Below are 14329 nucleotides of genomic sequence, written 5' to 3'. Positions count from 1 at the left end.
TTCTCTAACAGTTTCCGTTAAAGATATAATAATATTTTCAGCAGTGCTCCCCATGATGTTTGACGATTTATTTCGATTTGGAGCCTATGAAACATGCATGGTATAGTAAAACACAAATGCATGATTCTATACAATCATTACACTGCCTTGTATCATCACAGAAAGCGTGATGGTTTGAAGATACTCGGAGAGAACTATGATTGTATTTGAGCACGAGCTCGTGTGTCCTCCAACCTCCAAGCAGAAGAGAGTTCGGATTTCAATTTTCAAGAATCTCTCATTCTGTGTCGAGAACTCGTGTCGGTTGGACGTGCGTCGCGTTTGTTTCGGACGATTTTTTTCCCTCTGTCTGCCTAAAGGGACATTGTGTGAAGTTAAAAACAGCAAGAACAACAAGAAGAACACAATATAGGTGGTGTTTGCGCCAGCTGAGGAGGATCGGACCAGCCCGGCTGCTGCAGCATCCCATTCGCGGTATATGTGAACGGATTTGTTATTGCCAAGAAGACAAGACGGAAGACGCGTTATGGTGGCGAATCTGGAAAAAGAAAATTAAAAGTGACCGGACAAGTTCTGGATTGGTTGGTGTACCTACACAACAGTGAGACGATTGGCGTTGTCTCTCGATCCGGTTCGAAGGTGGAGGTCGTCGCGCGAGGTGAATGTTGTGCAAGAATTTTGATCTCTGCGAATGGTTTTTTGAGCAGAGCGGCGGCGGTGCGGTGGGGGAAAAGGACAACGATGATGCACAGTGGGGCGGTTCTCGGAGAATTAAGTTGAAATGTTCATCGTTATTACAAAACCAGAGTCCAGTCTTAGCCTGTCTAAAAGACAAATCCAAAAAAAAAGACAGAGTCCACGCACATATACTAAAACGAAATCTGGAATTTAAATCTGCCTTACAATAATAATATCGGATGATAATCAAAAGCGTGCTCAGAAGCAATTTCTGAGCAATCTACAGAGATTAAAATGAAGCAGTGTATAAAAACATCGAACAAAATCGAGCTATCAAAAATCAGTTTTGAAACGGATTTGCACGAGAATGGCTGCGCGTGTGAATTGGTAGGCACAAGGACTTTGATTCGGAATTGTTTTCTGTGGGCCTGGAATGCACTTTACACAATCTAGCTATAATTGAAACTCAAGAGCATATTTTCCGTCCAGTTAGTAGTTGGAATAGTTTGGAGTAGTTTTCCAGCAAATGAAGGATGTCCCAACTGGTGTAATGCACAGTGATAAAAAAATCGTCGACTTCGGAAATATTTTACGGAAATCTTTACCGCTGAGCGTTCGCGATTTTTTTTTTATCAAAACATATCAGTAAAGGTAGGAACTTTTTACATTTGTGCCCTGCACAGTGGGAAAAATTTACCGTTTATCCTCTAATACCATTTTTTAAATTTGAATTAAATATAATTTTTGTCGTCTAAGCTCAAATTAAACAAGTTTTGGATGACAGTTTTTTGTTGTTCAATTTCGTTTTTATAATCTGTATTAACGAGACTTTTAGCATGGGGCTAGTTCGTCTCGGAACCCACAGCTTTACTTCCCTTCTGAAGGAAGAACTCACATTCTGTGAGTTTGTCGGGGGTCGGATTCGATCCGAGGTCCTCAGCGTGATAGTCACGTGCTCTAATCATCAGACCAGGTCCGCTTCACGATTTCGGTTTTTGATTTCACTATTTTTTATTTTTGAACATTGGGCAAGCAATTTTCAAATATGTTAAATAGTCACAACTATAACCCTGCAAAGAGAAAAAAAAATCGAAAATGTTCAAAATACCTACCCTGTAGAGCTCGATATAAGAAGATTAAAATAATTAATGGCTAGTTTCCACTTCGTACGTACTGTGCAAAAAAAATAAGAGAAGTAATGATTCCGCTTCCTAATCACTTGTGCAGTTCGCAGATGGCAAGTAAGGAAAAAAGTGTAAAACTCGTAATGCCTCCCGTGCGAATCAAATGGAGCTGTCGCTTTTCCTTGCGGAAAAATAATCCGCGCTATTATTCCGTAAAAAAGTAACGTTTCTCCTCATACTGGATCAGTTGTCAAAATTACTTGCGGAAAAAGGTGGAATTTTACTTGAGCGCTCTACTTGGCAACAAGAAACTAAGCTTAAATATGAAAACCTTGAGTCCGCGGTAAAGTTGACCGAGCATCAAATAAGAACAAAAAGATGATAACATTTATCGGCATACTATAGAGTCTATAGTATGCCAATAAATGTTAAGAGTCTGTTATGCAAAATCTATTGTCAAAAATCTGTCACCGTTAACTAATATTTACAGCCTGGATTCTGGATTCACTGATTGGGTCACGACTTCGCCCCGATTAACGAATCGTGTTCGTTCGTTAGGGCAACTGACAACTGATAAAAATGCTCTAGACACACGCAAGTGACGAGAAATACGTCACGAAACATTCACATACTTGAACAAACGCTCTGTATATAGGAGCTGCGATGCGACGGCGGTCAGACGTCAAACTCGGTTTGACATCGATTTTGACATTGCTTATTAGTTGGGTTTTGCTCCAACCAGTGAACATCCAACTATCAAGACAGCCCATCTAACGAGCAGCCAACGAGCGAATCGGCACTGTATCTGTTTTATTGATGTTTCTCGGTGAGCCAAAGAAAACTATTGGTTTAACGTTGTGACGTTTCGGCTTACTGTTTTCTTTCCTTAGAAGGTACGTGATAGCCCAGCAGTAAAGGAGGTGAAAGTTACTGCGGTGATCGAAATTGTCTGAGGATGACTGAACGAAAACAGTAAGCTAAACCGTCACAACGTTAAACCAATAGTTTTCTTTGGCTCACCGAGAAACATCAATAAAACAGATAAAAATCTCACAACTGGTTTACTTCGCCATATGCGGTAAATCCCGTCATATCAGACGGAAAATAGCCAACAACTACAATTATTTCAATTTACCTTTGTCAATGGCTCATCAGGTGGGAACAAAAGTTGTCAGAATGCACAAAAGAATATCACAGACAGAATACACTGTGTAAAATGCTTCAATTGAAATCCTATAGGCACTAGACGAAACCACAGACTGTGCTTAAAGAAGGGCTGCTAATCATTTCGCAGATGCACGATACACTTCCCACTGCACCATATTGTCTATCCGGTTGGAATCAAGACCGACATTCAATCAAAAATTGCCATTTTCTTGGTCCACAAGTGTCGCAACTGTTTCGCATCTAGTGCGCTGTGTTGCTGACAACAACGGGAAGGATGCGCACTAGCTTTGACATGATTTAAAAACGTCGCGAGTTGGGTCGCGTCGCGACTTGATTGTGCGAAGTCCGGTTTGGTGGCGGCCCGACAATATTGATCCAGTTAGCGCAGTAATGGCGTAATACTGTGGAGGGCTCCCTTGTACTCCTCATGAGGAGGCCTGCAGGCTACCTTTAGCGGCTACACGGAACGAAAATCCTCGTCATAAATTCAATGAAAAATGCCTTATCAAAACAAGTGATAAGGAAATCAATCAATGTTTCCAATATAATGTTATAATGTTATTCAAAATCTATCCAGTTTCGTGGTTCAAATGTAAATAAAAGTAATTATAAAATCTAATGCTGTTCATATAGGAGCTATTCTCTTCAGTTTCGATTCAACTCTTCTCCTTCTCTTCCCCTAAAAAAAGAAATATTACAATACAACCATTGATTGTGATTGATTTTTTTTTCTAGGATATTTGAAGAAGAATTTTATCACAACTGAATAGAATAAGACCTCTATGAAAAGCATTATGACATTTTTTTTTCGAAAATATTTAAAAACAATAATCAATCAAAATTTTTCGTAGACATAGGTGCACTTTATTGAAAATTTTCCACAAAAAACATACTCAATAATTCCTTATAACTAGGGTGCCCACTACCTTACTATTCATTGGAATCAAGCCGCTATACTTTCTGCCGACAACTTGAAGCTCTTCACTGTGACCACTTCGACCGCTACACTTGTTTGTTTTGTTTTTGTTTTACTATCTTGAACTGGTGCGCCAACAGCAAAATGAAAGGCCAAACTAAAATAGGATGATTTTCGTTATGGGACTGCGATGAAATATATTCAGCTTGTTTTCAAGCTATGCTGATATGCGAGCTCATATGTACATTCTGCCTTTTCAAATTTATCAGACAGTGGGACAACATGCAGAATAGGTTCCGAGTCCCTTGACCAAATGCCATTTGGTCGAACGCCATTTCGCCGAAATAGTAATTTGAAGAGTCTGTTTCAAAAAAAGGATAAATCTCTGATAAAATAATGGCAGTTTCAGCGCCAGTTAATCTCTGAATGGTTAAATTAGAAAGAATTGCCTATGAAGAAGGAAATAATTCTGATGATCATATTGACAGCTAGCACGTCAAAAAGTTCTTCTGAATTCTATTGATTTCAATTCGGCCAATCGGCATTCAGCCAAATTACTCATTCGGCCAAATGGCTGAACACCTGCAGAATAGCGGTGAGGATTTTCATTTTGTGTATTGTATGATATTCAGTATAAGGCACAGAGAAAAAAAAATTTCAGATGGTTTTGTGATGATCCCTAATAGAAAAATATGATACAACGTGCTTAAAAACCCTTTCGGGCTATCTTCATTATACCCGAAATGGTACAATCATTCACTCAATCGCCAGTGTATACCTAATACATTTTTATTAGGGATGATCAATCACAACAAACTCTGAGCTAAAACTCATTTATAAACTGTGTTCAAAAGGGAGCTGAGTTTTCTGTAAAATCATTCAAAATTCAGATTCTTAGGATCTGTATCGCATTGAATGAGAAATCATTTTCTGTACGGAGGGGGTTTGCGTTCAAGGTATGTTTCCATTACACTCCTCACCATTCAATCCTTAGCATCCTATAGCTGTATTACACCATTAATTAGGCCGCCTGTGTATAGGACTCTTCAGAGTTCATTCACAAACTTCATAACACCAATTTTAGTCTTTTCTGACACCCGCCCAACCCTTTATAATACTATTTAGCTAGTATGACACTCTTTGACCAATGCCAAATATTCGACCACTTTTGACAGTTAAATTTTGACCCAGGTGTACCGGCCAAACAAAAATATTTGTCACTCTCGAAAAACGAATAGGGACAAACAGAGCCAAACAACTAACCAAAATTTTTCTGTCAAAGTGGTCAAATATTTGGCGTCTGGGCAAAGCGTGTACGAGCACTTTTAGTATGGAGAGATTTTTTTGTTCGGTCATTAGTAAATCTAGCTAGATTGCCATACGAAAAAAAAATCAACTTTAACGATTTTGTGGACGCAGGATCAGATTTTGTGAATCTGTGACTCTTACACATTTTATGAATGGTATGGAAATTATGCATTTATGAGTAGGTCTTACACATTTTAGTGCTGAGCGGTTTTACTGTGAAGCATTGGAACTGGCGGTCCGTATGAGCCTGTGCACCCTTTAATGCTATCTTGCTCTTTCCCACAGGAAATTTGACGTTTACTGTATCGTCCGTTTTCAAATTTTCCGAAAGAGCGAGGAAGATAGCACAAAACGATGCACAGGCTCATGGTGTTATCACAGAGAAACAGACGTCACACTCTCATCGCCTCCAATCGACGATCACTTTTTTAACGGTTGATTCAAATATTCAGTAGTAGGTCGATTGACCACTCGCGGCGCTGGTATCGTTTTTGCTCCTGTTTGACGTTTGCTCACTACCGGCATCTAGTGACGGCCCGGCCAAACACAGTACGTTTAGCATTGGGCGATTATGTTTTCGTGACGATGTGTTTCAATGAAATTTGTTCTAAGTGTTACGTCTGTTTCTCTGTGGTGTTATTCTCAAATAGTTGAAGCGATCACTACCGATGACCGCTGGTGTTTTCGGCTTCGCACAGTGGAGCACCTAGTACATCAAAACTGATCAAAATTATTTTGACGCATTTTCACAACCCAAATGTAACCCAAATTAGTAATGAAACGTATTTCATAGTTTTCGTATTTTTTTATTTCGTCATTAGGGTGACGAATTTTATGATTGTAAAAGTCAAGATTTTTCGAAACTAAAATTTTTCAAAAAATCACAACTTTTGAACCAGTTGACCGATTTTAAACTTCTTTTTTTTTGCTTGAAAGCTGTTGAGTTCTAGTTTTCATCAAAAATACGTTCAGAGGGCCAAATAGTGTTTTAAGGCAAATAATATCATATAATAATATAATTATCACGATTTTTTCGAAGTGTTGCAACTTTTGAAATCGGACACATCCGGAAGGTTTTCTTTCTGCATTTGAAAGAGGAACAATAGTTTTATCATACACTAAACGCAGATTTTCCGGAAACAACCGGAAAATCAACTTATTTCATTTTGAATGTACGGTAAAGGATTCCATCAAATATTTTTTTTCAATATTTTCATATATTGTATGTAAATTCAACGTCAATTTGTTTGGGTTTCAAATTAACAGAATAACAACATTAACCTTCTTTAACAAACTGCATTGTTGAATTGATTGACTATCAATTTCATTCACTTTGTACGGTCAAAACTAGCACGCGCTGTGAGTTATATCAAAGAAAACGGCTAAACTTCAGCTTCACTTAACCTCTTCTGAATCTGATAAGCGTAAACAAAACATTTGTACACTGCTTAGCTGTCAAACGATTACACGATAACTACACTTGGCAAAAACACAACGGAAAACCCAATAACATCATTTTGAGGTTTTCCACTTACACACTAAGATTCAGATGTTCCAGCTCAGTAATTTTTTCACTGAGTTCAGTATTTTTTCCATCTTTTTACTGAGTTTTCAACAGCAGATTTATTTCGGTACACTCGGTAATCGTATTTACCGTTCACCAGTAACGATATTTACCGTGCTTCAGTAACTTTTGACAGTTTGTGAGCTGAGCTCGGTAACTCATTTACAGAATATCCGCAAAATAAATAACCGAGCGTACCGAGTTAAATCTGCTGTTGAGAACTCAGTAAAAAGATGGGAAAAATACCGAGCTGATCTTAGTGTGTATGATCAGATTTTGATGTGATTTACTCCAATGTTTGATAATAAAATACCAGGGGGCTCCATGTTAGGGTCACGGTGCCCTTTTGTTTTGAGTTGGAGTTGAAGTTGGAGAACAGCCTCCCTGCCTATCTTTCCAAATATGTAAAATTATCAATATGTAAATTTAACTAATATGTCGTTCTCGGGCTTAGCCGGATTCAATTAAAGGTTTAGTTTGCTTGCATCTAAACAAAACTATGTATGGTGACGAAGGGTATTATCGGCAGGTTTGTTCTCTTAGTCAAGGCCTTTTGTAGGCCGAATTGCCTGAAATTTGGGCAGGAAGGATTTCAGGCCAACTCTCAGACCAACAGGTTTCATAACCCCCATGACGAAGAGAACAATACTGCCGAAAATACGTAAGTTCCTTTATATAGGTTATTAAATAGCGTTTAGAAATTTCGCCCTAGGCGAAATCACTCTCTTTTTTGTAGTTTAAAATTGCATGTAGGTCAAAAAATCCTTCTTTACCTTCTTTTGTTAAAATCTCGCATTATTGGTACCAACAGTTCAGTCCACTTCTACACTTGTAGTATTGATTCACAATGGAGAATGCTTGCTTCTAACGAGTAAACTTATCATACCAAAACTAAATGCCCCACTTGAGTTAAACAAAAAGTCCAATTCACTTTTAAATCTGCCTTCGGGATCCGTTCTTCTGTGCAACATCATCCAGTTAAATATTACAAGTATACACAGTCGTCGTCAGTTCAGCCGCCGCCAACGTTCCGACTCAATTGGCTTCGATAAATAACCTAATATACGTATTCTGTTCTCTGGTTGCTTATACACAGAAAAGTACATACATAGCGTCGATTGGTCCGTAATCTTCTTCGCCGCGGCTATACTCAATACTCATACCGGCCCTCGCCGCGCCATTGTCGCTCAACAACTCCTTCTCCGTCCGATCAGTAGTGTACAGAACAGATTGATGTCTCTGTAACCAGCCAACGACCATCATCATCCACGGTGTGAGACGGACGGACGGACGGTCAAGCCGCCGTCGTCGTGTAATTGAAGAAGCGAGGCGCGGTCTTGGAAGAGTTTGAAACCGAAAACAGGAAACTGAAGATGAGTGTATACAGTGTGTCTATATGGAAAGAAGAAGGCGCAGTAAGGTGTCGCAGTTTGTGAAGAACCTCGGGAAATGACCCTATACAGCACCGCCACAGTACCAGCTTGGTGATGATTTGAATTTCAATGTGCGTATTGTTGCCGTAGTTTCTACGTACAACGTGTTGTCGAGTGTTCTTCATTAGTGATCGATCACATCAATCGAGTGGTGTATATTTAAAATTTTAAAATAATTCTGGCGACAACGAAACCAGACCAGGGGCAGAGATAGTGTCAAACTGTGCAAAGGCGTGAGCTTGGGGAATCGTGCGCTGTGACGATCGAAAGGTGAGTTGTTTATTTGATGCTCGCACGTGAATAAAAAAAATATCTGTGTTATCGCGTTTCAGATTGATTGTTGGTGGTCGAGTTTTAACAGTTTCGTTTGCAGCATGACATGACAAAGGCCTTTTATTCAATTCGGTTTGTTTGCTTGCACAAATTGATAACAGATTTTCCGTTGGTGTAGGTATAATGTGCATCGAAGAATTGAGTGATTGTTAGTTTTCGGGGCAAATGAATGGAAGCATTTATCAATTTATGTCCAAGAAATGGACAAATAATAAATAAAGCTGATGCTTTAAAATAATATTGGTTGGTTCTGGCACAGCTGGTATTTATAAAGTATAATCTCGAGAAACATACTTCGTATTTAAATATGTAACGAAACAACGAAACGTACTGTTACGGTAGGGGAATCAACATATTTTGGACACAGCAACGCGCCAGTATTTTTTGGACACTTACGGCAAAAACAAATGGAAGTGTCCAAAATATATTGGCGTAACTGTGTTCAAAATACGTTGATTCCCCTAACCCTTTAGGATCAGAGTGGTCATACATGACCACGAACATGGCTGTATAAAATCACTCTCTCGATGAAAGTTAACAAATTTCCGAAAAGTTATTGTAAACCTACTCCTCTACTAGGAAACAATATGAGTAATTGAGTTTGAGACTTTATCGACATTCTAGAATATCCTGAACACCAAGAAGTTTCATCATGAACAGCGGCGTCGCGTAACCTCACTTTTTACCTGTGCACCGACCCTAAAACTTGCTATTGCAGGGGATGTATGATCAAAATCGAAATAGAAATGAGCAGGCTTGACAGGAACTCCCTCGCGAGAAAATGAGGAAGCGATTTTGGCGATTTTCTGAGGAGTGAAAATAAAACTCAGAAATCACAACACAAATCCTCAAGGCACCGAGCGCGAGCTTGCCGCGCAGCGAGGAGTTCGTCCAACACTCATAATTGCTTGTTGTGTTTCTCACGTCCATTCACACTCAAAAAGCTCTCGCGAGTTCCACTCCCATACAAAAAAAAGACTCTCGAGGCGAAAATCGCACTCAAAAACCCGAAATAATCATTGGCTCTTTTTTCGTTCCCCTCTTCCTCGCTCAGTTTTTATTGCCTCCTTGTTCGGGGTTCGTTCGCTCCCTCGCGACGAGGCAAAAGCAAAACACCGCTCTAGAGCATGTTGCAAAACTCTTTTGATTTCGAGGAGGATTATCAAGCCTGGAAATGAGTGAAAGCATCTATTCTCGTAATTTTCTAATTTATTACAAACAAATTTGTTCAAAAAAATCAAGAATTCATACTTGGTGCACAGGTAAAAAGTGAGGTTACGCGACGCCACTGATCATGAACATAGAACAATTACCCAGATATCTCTTGAGATATCTTGAGATATTCTTGCCTAGGTGTTTGGACGATTTGAAATTCAATCTTACAAATCGTTCGCCTCAGGATTCTTTCTGAAGAAATTTTTTTACGAACCTCTGGTCTATACCCGTAACAGTGGTCGAAATCGCTATGAGCGATTTCAAGCTACAGCATCAAAATTAAGGCAATTTTTTAATTCATGATTTTCTATTGAACTGAAACTTTGCACAGTTTTCCAGTTCCATCTAAATCGCCATTTTTCGATATCAAATTTTTATTTTGAATCACAACTAACTTTTCAAAAGGGTGTATGTGAAAATAGTTAAAAAATATTCATAAATCTGCACAGCCAAAATGGTTCGTTCGATTGCTATGAATTTTTCAGCAAAGTTAGATAACTAAAAGGTGATTCCTAAGAAAATATACACTGTGAAAAAACATCTTTTTTAACATTAAAAAATATCATTTTTGTCACAAAAACTCAAATATCCCAAAACCCTATCTTTTTACCAACGTAATTTTTTTAGGGAAGACGGTTCATTGTATTAGCAATCTACCATAAAAATTTGGTGATGGTAAACTAATAAACAAAAAAGTTATAACATTTCAAACATTTCACAATTTTCACATTTGGTAAATATTTTTTCTGTGTAAATTATTTCGGTCAGAAATCGCAGTTTGATGCTGATTTTATTGTTCAGCAAAGTTAGATAATTAAATGGTGATTTCTAAGAAAATATACACTGTGAAAAAAAATCTTTTTTAACATTAAAAAATATCATTTTTGTCACAAAAACTCAAATATGTATTTCAAAACCCTATCTTTTTACCGACGTAATTTTTTAGGGAAAACGGTCCATTGTATTAGCAATCTACCATAAAAATTTGGTGATGATAAACTAATAAACAAAAAAGTTATGACAATTCGAACATTTCACAATTTTCACATTTAGTAATACATTTTTTTAGTATTATTTTTTCGGCCGGAAATCGCAGTTTGATGCTGATTTTATTGTTAATGGCCTTGCGTGAGTAAAACAAGCTGTTTTTATTATGTATTATGTGTATTATATGTACAGTAATGTTCCGATTTTATCACGCCCTCCGCGCATTAGTCGTTTATTCATTAATTTGCTGTTACATTTGAGGACAAGTGTTTTCCCTCTTCTTCAAGATGAATGTTGAAAGCGTGTTTTGCAACGTTAAAAATATTGGAATGGGTATAGATGTTGAAGTATATTTCAAAGCATTTTTGTAAAAGGGCGTGATTAAATGTTTTAAACAGAGGTCGCTGGTGGCATGACTCTCTGCACCTAGCACTTCTGGCAATTTCTCAATTGGTTTCTTTACCGGTGTTGAGATAATTCGATATTCTGAATCTGCATGTCAAACTGAGCCGAAATCCAAATTTTCATGAATTTTGGAGCCCGGGAACCTATTTAAAAATCAATTTGAAGTTTGTATGGGAGCGATTTGTCGAATCACCACTTGTCGCAGTTTTTACTGGGCGGAGCTGTCAAATAGTTGCCCAGCTGTCAAAAGGTGATTTCAAAAAAAAATCTTTGAAATTGATTTTAGGTACCAAAATAAGGTTCTAAAAATCTGAAAAAAATCATAGTGGCTCAGAAAAAGGTGCTCTTTCGTATAAAATCGAAAAATCATTATATTTTTCTTAATTTAAAAACTCAATTGTTGTCGTTTTCGAACTTCCTGCACCCTGCTTTACCGATGATATACAGATTGCTCGTTTGTCAAAGTCTAGACGGCAGGACGTGCAAATGCGTTAATTTGTATTCAATTTGGGCATAACCAGTCTCTTTTAGTTTATCTATGGTGCTTTCGGTGAGATTTCGTAACTCTTTTGAACATTTTTTTTTCATCAAACGGTCTACAAGAGAGCGTTGAGTTGAAGACCTTTGAGAACGCGACTGTTCATGTTGTTCGTTAGATTATAATAAACAAAATCACTTATTAGTTTTAACTGACTAGTTTGGTGTTGTTTGCTTGGCTGAAGAAAAAAATTACTATAAAATTTTTATTATCCATAGCGGTAGTATTTTTTTACTTTTCGTGAGCATTGTCATGGTATGTATACAGACAAACAAACATAACACTGACGAAATTTTCATTGACCACGCCTTTAACGATCATTTTGAATCTTGGTTGTGGCTTTCATAACCAGAAGAGTGCCCATCGTTTTTGTTTGCGTTTGACGTTTCACACTAGCGCCTTCCGATGACGATATTGCACAACGCAGTGTTTCGTGAAACATTTCCACCAGGTAGTGGTAGTGTGAACTGGGCGATGGATTTTCACGAAAATTGTTCTAGGCATTTCGTCTGTTTGTCTGTGGTATGTACCTCTCATGCATTTGTTGTTGTTGAAGTTACTTGCATTCTTCCGATCATAAAGTCTGTTCTCTAAGACCAAGCCCACTCATGGGCTCAATCAAGCGTTTTAACGTTAAGTAGAGCCACGAACAAAGACGCGAGCCGCACCGGTCGTTGCTAAGAAGAGCTCGAAAGCGAAAAGTTTACGTACGGTTCGTAGCAGGGCTTAGACCAAGCCCACTCATGGGCTCCATCAAGCGTTTTAACGTTAAGTAGAGCCCCGAACAAAGAAGCGAGCCGCACCGGTCGCTGCTAAGTAGGGCTCGAAAGCGAAAAGTTTACGTACGGTTCGTAGCAGGGCTTAGAATATAGAGCCACGCAAAGTACGGTCTCTATCCGTAGGCTCGTGCGCTCTCTCGCATTTAGCTCTCTGGGTAGCGTAAAGAGGAGACGAAAGAACATGAGTATGGATTTGTTGCCAGGTATATAATTTCTAGAGAATGATTTTCTTGTTTTGTATAGGTATGTATTTATTTTAGTTTGCATCAAATATTTAAAATTTTTATTTTTACTTGTTTTGAAATTTTCAACCAAATAATACATAGATCGTTACACGAATAACACAACAAATTGTCAGACATACAATTGTGATAGAGTGATAATACGCACGCAGAAAAATAATAGGTTTAAATTGACAAGCTTTGCTTAAGAATGTTATGAATAAAGTTTTCCCTTTTTCGCCAATTTTAGGATCATGCATAACGAAAATGTATTGATTTTCTCTTAAAAATAGTTACAATTGTTCATAATCGCACCTTTAGTTTTTGATTCGGCCGATCGTTTCGAAACTAATATTTGAAGAAATGTATAGTGATTCAGTGAGTTTTGCTATTTTAACACGTACATGTTTGAGCCGGGGTTTCTACGCAGCAAGTAAAGTTTGGTTTCGCACATTTAGAAAAATTCCGTACTGGCTGCGTATGTATAAGATTAGATAAGAGTAGTTACGATTTTTCAAAGATGCTTTGACTGTACCTAACTCAATTCAGATATCATGGAAACACTACAGTTTTTTTTTGTAAAAACAAACTTTAATCATACTGATAAAAATCTAAAAAAATGTAGTCGAGCTGCCAAGTTTCATCAATTAAAATAGGCGGTGTGCAAGACTGCCAAATTGTAGGTTCCTCGTTATAGAAAAAGCAAGGTGTTGGATGTTAAAATACAACAATTGTTGAATGAAGTGCCAAAAAAGGAGAGTGGGCTCATTATGTACTTTGATAAATACGCAGTCCACTTCAAGCGCATAGAATCTGCTTCCAACAAAATATTCATATACCAGCATCCAAAAGATCGCAAAATATATTAGGATTTCCGATTGATGCTTTGTAACTAAAAGGTTGTGATTGAGTGCAGAATTAGCTGATGTTAAAATACACGTTAATGAAGAAGGTTGCGCAAACTTATCGCAGACTATTAGAAGACAGCTTCTACTATGACCAGGATTCAAGAATCTTCTACGCAAAGTTATAAAGGAGACAACTACGTTATAAATGTGTTGGAAATGCAAGGGATGTAACTATTCAATAAACCTAATTATTAAAAAAGATGCTCAAAATCTCAAAATCAGAAAAATTTCTTGCGAGAAAGGCAACATGGATATCAAAAGATGGATATTATTTTAGATAAAAATTCAACCTACAAGTCAAACAGTAAGCAACAAACATATAATTTGAAAAAAAGATTGCTTGAATTCCAGGATTAAATACAATCATACCTACATTATTGAGAAAATGATATCTTTAAATGCACCAAAACTGGTACAAATCTCCAAGGGAATTATTTATTTTTAGTTCAATTTTTACTAACTGTTTTCAGTCTTATCCAAAACCCCTTCTTTCAGAATATGAGCACAGATTATTATACTGAATATGATTTGCAATAACACCATAGAAATACACAAAATATTGCGATGATTACAGAAGTGCAAAAAACCGATGGTACGGATAGAATAGAGACCACCGGTGCGTAAAGGCGACCGATCATTATTTTACTCACATGGAAACGAACGACCGGTGCGAAAATGGGTGGATAACTAAATTAAAAATCGTTAACGACGTGCTGTTGCGTGTGTAGTATGAAGCCCACGAGTGGGCTTGGT

At 37.7% G+C, this 14329-nt stretch overlaps 1 protein-coding gene across 1 annotated transcript in view; it reads left to right on the top strand.

Annotated features, from left to right (window-relative positions):
- The first annotated feature begins 272 nt into the window (after positions 1 to 272).
- Positions 273 to 14329, top strand: part of LOC109623365 (low-density lipoprotein receptor-related protein 1) — an 880389-nt gene continuing 866332 nt past the window's right edge. Inside the window, exons 1-2 of the mRNA XM_062842854.1 lie at positions 273 to 658; positions 7975 to 8460. The gene's annotated coding sequence lies outside the window, so the exon portion shown is untranslated. The remainder of the gene's footprint in view (positions 659 to 7974; positions 8461 to 14329) is intronic.

Source organism: Aedes albopictus, chromosome 3 (assembly GCF_035046485.1).
Source record: "Aedes albopictus strain Foshan chromosome 3, AalbF5, whole genome shotgun sequence".
Classification (NCBI taxonomy): Eukaryota; Metazoa; Arthropoda; class Insecta; order Diptera; family Culicidae; genus Aedes; species Aedes albopictus.
Note: the sequence above shows the minus strand (reverse complement) of the source record. Positions and strands in the feature narration are given on the sequence as shown.